Raw genomic sequence first — 7,135 nt, 5'->3', positions numbered from 1 at the left:
TATTCACTAATCCTACAAGAAACCCGTCTAACCAAATTCTAAGGGAGAAAATCGACTTACATTCACTATGCGAATATGACTTGGATGATGGAGCAAGGTTTCGAGTTTTTTCATGGGATGGAAATACAAGGAGTGAATCAGTTTCTCGACCTGAATGGAAAGGTATAACCTACTCTTGTTAGGAAATTTTATGCCAATTTTCGCTATAAGGATGGAAGTTATTGGTCAATGGTTTTGAGGAAGTTATTTGAATTGAATAAAGACTTATTTCTGATTGTGAGTGGGCTATCCAGTGATGGTTCCGACTTAGGGGACTGCTCAAATGAGTTATGGAACTTATTTGACACGATTGAAATGTATAAATTATGTCTTAGAGGACCATACTTGTATGTGCAAGGTGAACTAACCAAAGTTGGATCGTTATCGGTGGAAAACCGGTTTCTTCATTACTTAGTGGTATATATACTAGTGCAGAGAAATACAAACAATGCCCAGCCGACTGTTAATGACTTAAAATTCATGTTTTCAATTCCAGAGAACATCATCATAAACTGCTCTGGGGAAATACTTAAGATGATATATGGTATCTTAACCTCTTCGTCTAAGTTGCTTGCATATGGTATTTTTATATCCCAGATTATTGATTATCTAGAAATAGATACTTCAGATAGGGTAATCATTTCTACAATTCTCATGAGCATTTGGTTGGTGACAATCTGATCCACAAGATGGGAATATACATGTATGATAATGTCTGACAGTACCAGAAAGATTACAATACTACTATAGATTTAGATATGTTAGATGAAGAAGTTCCTACTACTATGGATGAGCAGATTCTTGAGAATCAGGGGGGCTACTGCTATGCCTCAAAGACCTCCTTTTGGGTTAGCTCATCTGGATGCTATGAAGCAGATGCTGAATAATCGGATTGACCTACACTATTAGTCTCTGAGGGACTCATTTCATGCTGATTTTGAGTAACAGAAACAGAGGATAAATGCTCGTATTGACACACATTATAAGTCTTTGAGGAACTTGATCCAATCTAGTTTTGAGAGACAAAATGAAAGGTTTACTGAAGAGATTGACTGCCTAGATTTCCTTATCAGGACCAGCGATGACATCATGCACCCGCGGTCAAGATGACCTCATCCACCACCCCGAGAGTAGTTTAGGAGAGTCTAGGTCTTAGGGTGTTATGCTTTGTTGTTTAGCTTCTATTTTGGGTAATGTAATTTATTTTAAATTGGGCATTGTATTTTCTATTTGTACTATGTTTTGGTGAAACTTTTGTTATGTACTTGCTGCAAAATTGCTATTTCATATCTTGTTGAACTCTGTTTAACTATGTTGATGGATTGTGGATTATGTTTGTATGGAAATCTTGATCTTATTTTCAGTGTATATCATATATGTTTGATTAATATATGCCTTAACTGGATAAATTTGTCATATTTATCATTCCTCGCCTGATTGCTTATATACATGATGAATATGCCATAAATCTTCTCTATATTTTGTTTTTAGTCAGTTTAATCGATTAAATGCATATGTTCATCAATTAATTACAGAAATCAGTGCACTTGTTCAAGCTTCTTAAAACTGATTAATCAATTACATACCATACTTACTTGATTAATAACATTTTATTTTCACAAAATTTTATATATATTCTTATTTTTGACCAGCTATTATCATATTAATGCCTATGTTTTTTTATAATGTCAAAATGGGGAGAAATGTGTTGTTTTGTTGTTTGAAGTGTTTTACAGGTTGTTTTCCTTCTGTGAGTATGCTACCTACATTCGCTTCAATTTTTCACCTTGTTGTTTGGTTGAGGGGGAGAACAAAGTGAGGGGAGCATCGTAACTTTGATATTATCCAATATTTTGCAAACACTTGTTGATCATTATCAAGCTCATCGAACAAGGATTTGGTATAGAGTTTGTCATAATAAAAAAAGGGAGATTGAAAGTGCAAAGAGTCAAGACTTGCATATTTGAAGTTGACCTTGGTTTTGATGAAGACAATGGACATACAAGAAAGCTTGAATATCTTGCAACAAACAACAAGCCGAAGACTCAATAGTGATATCTATAGACTTAGGGCTGTGTAATTTTACTTTACTAGAAGTCTTAAGATGATTGCTTTAGATCAAGTCTAGTTTAGATAAACCTAGGTGAGAGTCTCACAAGAACTTAAAATGAACAATACTAAAATTGAGACATAACATCTAGAAATTATATGGTAAGTAAGTTCATGCATCTACATACATGGTTTTGTGCATTAAAGGTATAACATATTTGAAAAACATGTATTGCATGATGACATGTCATATAGGTAGTTTACCATTCACCAAGAAACTAATGTTTATACAAAACAATTGATTGTGTTGTATATAATCAATTAAATACATGTGAGAAATCATTTAATCGATTATGTATAGCATTAATCGATTATCAGAATTACAATAGCTAACCATCTGAAACTTATGGTGTGTTAATCGATTAAGTCATTGGTTAATCTAGGGGTGAGCAGGACCCGACCCTACCTACTCACCCGGTACGACCCGATCATGATCGAGTTCGAATAGTGTCGGTTCTCATTGAGTCAGGGGCCGAGTTCGGGTTCAAATATTAGATCCGGTCAATATTTAGGGTTGGGCAGGGACAAAGCATGACTCGTCCCAACCCGTCCTATGGTCACTCACTCATGATGTTTGTATGTGTCCCTATTCAAATGTATACATAGTAATGTCACTTTTTTGGTCGAAAGTATTATTGATTCTCTAATTTTTTATCATATATACATGATTAATCACATATATACTTTATCATTTTATATGTCAAATTACATATTCATAATAATAATAAAATATTGAGAAAACTTTATCTAAAATGAGTATGCATTATATTTAGTCGGGTCTAGGATTAGTGTCGGGTTTAAAGGTTGACCCGATCTATATTTAGGGTCGGGTTAGCTTCGGGTCTAGGGCCGAGTCCAGGTTCAAAAAATCACTCGACCAATATTTAGGGTCGGACAAGGACAAGTCTTAACCCGTCCCAACCCGACTCATGCTCACCCCTAGGTTAATCGATTAAGACATAATATAAAAGCATTTTTTAACATCCCGTTGATCGATTAAGACACAATATAATTGATTAATGACAATATCAATGTGTTTTCTATAAAGACTATAATTCTAGCCCATGTGGCATAACTTGAACATTCATTTTTATACATTGCATTAGAGTGAGAAATTACATTAAGAGAGCTTAGAGAGTGATAGCATTCTGAATAGGGCTTAGATATTCATATCATTGCATATATCTCTAGGTTTTCCAATGCATTGCATTCTTGCATAGGTTTCTTGATTTCTTTAAGAGTGAAGTAAGGAAAATATTTTTATGGAAAAATGTGCAAACCTTTTTACGAAAACCCTTTGCATTAATTCTCATTTAGATTAGGTTCTTGTGGATTTTTCTGCTTAGAGTTTAGGATTGAGATTAACCGTTGTATCCGAGTATTAAGTACTCAAGATAACTCATCAAAAACAGTGATGAACAAGGAAGTTGATCTCTTGGTGAGTAGTATCACCTCAAGAAAGATCTTGACAATCTTCACAAAGACTAGGAGGTCTTATGAAGCTCATATGTGCCAAGAAAGAAGCTTCTTAGTCTTGTTGTAATTGGAAGTGTGCGTGTATACAAACACCGATTTCAGTAATGAATAAAAATTCCCAAGATCAGAAGGGGAGGCCTGGATGTAGTTTGTAATGGACCGCAAACGAACCAGGATAAAAATTTCTTGGGCACAATTTTCTATCCCTTATCTCATTTACTTTTGATTTTTACATTCTTGTTAATTGATTAATTCTGAGTTGCCTGCTATAATATATGTTGTTATCATTCTGTAACTTCTTTAATCAATTGATTGTGTAAAGATTGGCAATCAGTAACTTACTGTACAAGAAACCTTAAAATCAAGAAGTACAAGATTCATGATAATCGATTATCCACAAGCATAATCAATTAAATTCAAGTACTACTTAATCGATTAAAACCAGACTTTGTTGATTAAGTGCAGCAGTTTTCAGATTTGCGCAAAATACCGGAAAAGCGGAATAAGTGATATGTTCCCCTCTAGGTGTGTTCTAACCTGCTGGTATTCAACACAATCTTACAAGACAAAAATGAAGTCACCATTGTCATAAATCTCTCAACCACCCGAATTCCAAAAAGAGAACTTTTATGAGCATTAATCTTCATACCAGACACTAATTTAAAACATCTAATAACAGTTTTCACATCCCACAAATTAGAGACAGTGGGTTTGAAAACCATTATTGTGTCATCATCAAATTGCAAATCAGTCACTTCATAATCCATTTGCCCAGTTTGAAACCCTCCAAGATACTAACACTTTTTGCCATACGCACTAGACCCACATAGCCTTTTGCCACCATGAGGAATAAGAAGGGTGTCATCAGATCTCCTTGTGTGATACATTTGGAAACATAAAACTCAGTCAAAGGTGTATGTTCACAAGGACCGACATAGTAGTAGAGTCTAAACACACTTGAATCCATTTCCTCCATATATCCGAAAAACCAACTTTGGCCATCATATAGTCTAGAAACCCCAATTAACTAATTCATAAGCCTTCCCCAAATCCACTTGAACAACAAACACCCTTCTATATCTTTTTTGCAAAATGGATTATCTCATTAATCATAACAGTAACGTCTAGGATATTTCTCTCATGTATAAAAGCCGAATGAGAAATAGAAATCACAGAAGTCATTACCCCTTTAAGTCTCCTCGCCAGAGTTTTAGCTAGAATTTTATACAATGAACCCACTAGAGACTGGTCTTAAGTTTTGAATCTTAGTTGGATTGTTAGATTTTGGAACCAACGCAATGAAGGAGGAATTGAAACCTTGAGGAAGTTTACAGTTTAGCTGAAATTCCTAGAGGAAATTAAAGAAAAAACATCCAACTTGATAGTATCACAAAACACTTGAAAGAATCTGAAGTTAAAACCATCTAATCTCATACTCTTGTTACTAGCACAACTCCACACCGCCTCTTTTATTTTTTCTTCTGAGAATACATCAAGATTATTAATATTAACATGAAAAATGGAGAGACTAACATACATAACATGTTAAGTGACACATGACTTTCTTCCTATTTTCTGTGGTAGATTTGTACATGTGTTGACTCTTATCATAAAAATTATGAAAAGTCATGTAAGCATTAAACATGATAATATTAATAACGCAGGTAAGTAGACATTTATTGAGAAGAAATATGAGGACTAAGTTGGTAGTTACATTTTTAGGATGAAATTAGTGGGTAAGAAAATTTTGAACAATGGAAATTAGCGTTTACTCTTACTTTTTTGTTGTTAAAGATTTAACTTTTTTCGTTAATGATTTTACTTATAGTTTAATACTCAAAATATACATAAACATATTGATATGTTGGCATTTTTCATTGTTGAAGTAAATTATTATAATTTGAAAATGTATTATAATAATGAATGATTTAGTATGAGAAAATATATAGAATGAATTTCTAGATCAGTCTAGTAATAGAAAGTAAATCATGCACATGCATACTCTCTTTCTCCGTATCTGAATCAGTATATTACAAACTTGTTACAATGTATACAATACAGATAATAACTTTATTCCTTGCGGACTATTATATATATCCAACTATGCAAGCATTGTTCATAAAAACTTTATTGAATATTAATTTTTGACCAAGTAAGATAGAAATCGCAGTTTATATATTTATTGATTGAAAGAATAAGAATCCGATAGAACAAGATATAATAAGGTAGAATTTGTAAAATGTCTCCATTCCATTTCTGAACAACCAGCACAATGAAATGTCCCTTTTCTCATTCATGAATGGATAAAGGAGACAAATGGGGGGACAACGGACAACTGTATTTCAAATTTCAGATTTTTTGTGGTGCCCTGCAAAAGAAAAAAAAATCTAGAAAAATGGTAGATGCAAGTCACTCTCCTTTATATTATAACCTTTTATAAGATTTATATGTCTAGTGTACAGTATAATAATGAATAAAAATCTGTGGAATGAAAATTTGTGTTTGTATATATGTAAAAGATAGGGCAAATCATTTATACTAAGGGAAAAAATATATATTATAAGATTGTATGTGTTTTATACATTGTCAATATATTATTCACTATTTATATTTAATCATTATTAAAATAAAATGTCTAGATAATATATTGACTATATATAAATTTTTATACTCATAATATACAAATATTTCACTCTCTGATAAATGATACAAATTTGTTATAAAAAATAACAATAAGCGAAAATTATAATGAACCTCATTAGAGACTAGAGAGTAATATTTATGCATAATAAGTGTAAAGATTTATACACCATATTATCCACCATAATTTGGATTTCATTTTTGAAAAATCAATGATAATTAGACATGAATCAAGATAATACTGTGATAATGTATAGGACTCATACAATGTCAATACATACATTTTTTTCTTAATATTAATATTAAGAATGCAAAAAATTTCAAGCACATATTTGACTTCCACTTCATTTAGCCATAAATTTGGAACATATTTTATCCCACAATTGTCGCCTCATATGTCATCAATCGTGATTTATCAAAAAATGTTTAATAATTAAACTTTTAATTTAAATACTTTTCTTCAATCCATCATAATTGATGATATATGAAGTAACATAAATTCTGGAATAACAGATGCGTTCCTCATAAATTATTATTGCATAATCTGGTTCCTATAATTCTAGACATACTCAAATTGTTATCATGCATTAATTAACCACCATTGTACAAGATTATGGAAAATTAATAGTTTATACTTTAACGATGGTCATTATCTATTAAAAGTTTGCCAATATTTTCAAATAAAAGTATTTTTTTTTGCATGTAACCAAAGATATTCTTTCACTCTATAAGTATAAAATTAATCTATTTTAAAATTCATGATTATACTTTTCAACCAATATTATTCATATGATTGGATCTTTGATCTTTTAGTCTATCTAAGATAGAGTAGACCATACATCACTAAATAAAAGTTTACTTTGTGGACAGG

The sequence above is a fragment of the Lupinus angustifolius genome, chromosome LG15, assembly GCF_001865875.1.
Source record: "Lupinus angustifolius cultivar Tanjil chromosome LG15, LupAngTanjil_v1.0, whole genome shotgun sequence".
In the NCBI taxonomy this organism is placed as follows: domain Eukaryota; kingdom Viridiplantae; phylum Streptophyta; class Magnoliopsida; order Fabales; family Fabaceae; genus Lupinus; species Lupinus angustifolius.
This window is presented reverse-complemented; position numbering follows the sequence as displayed.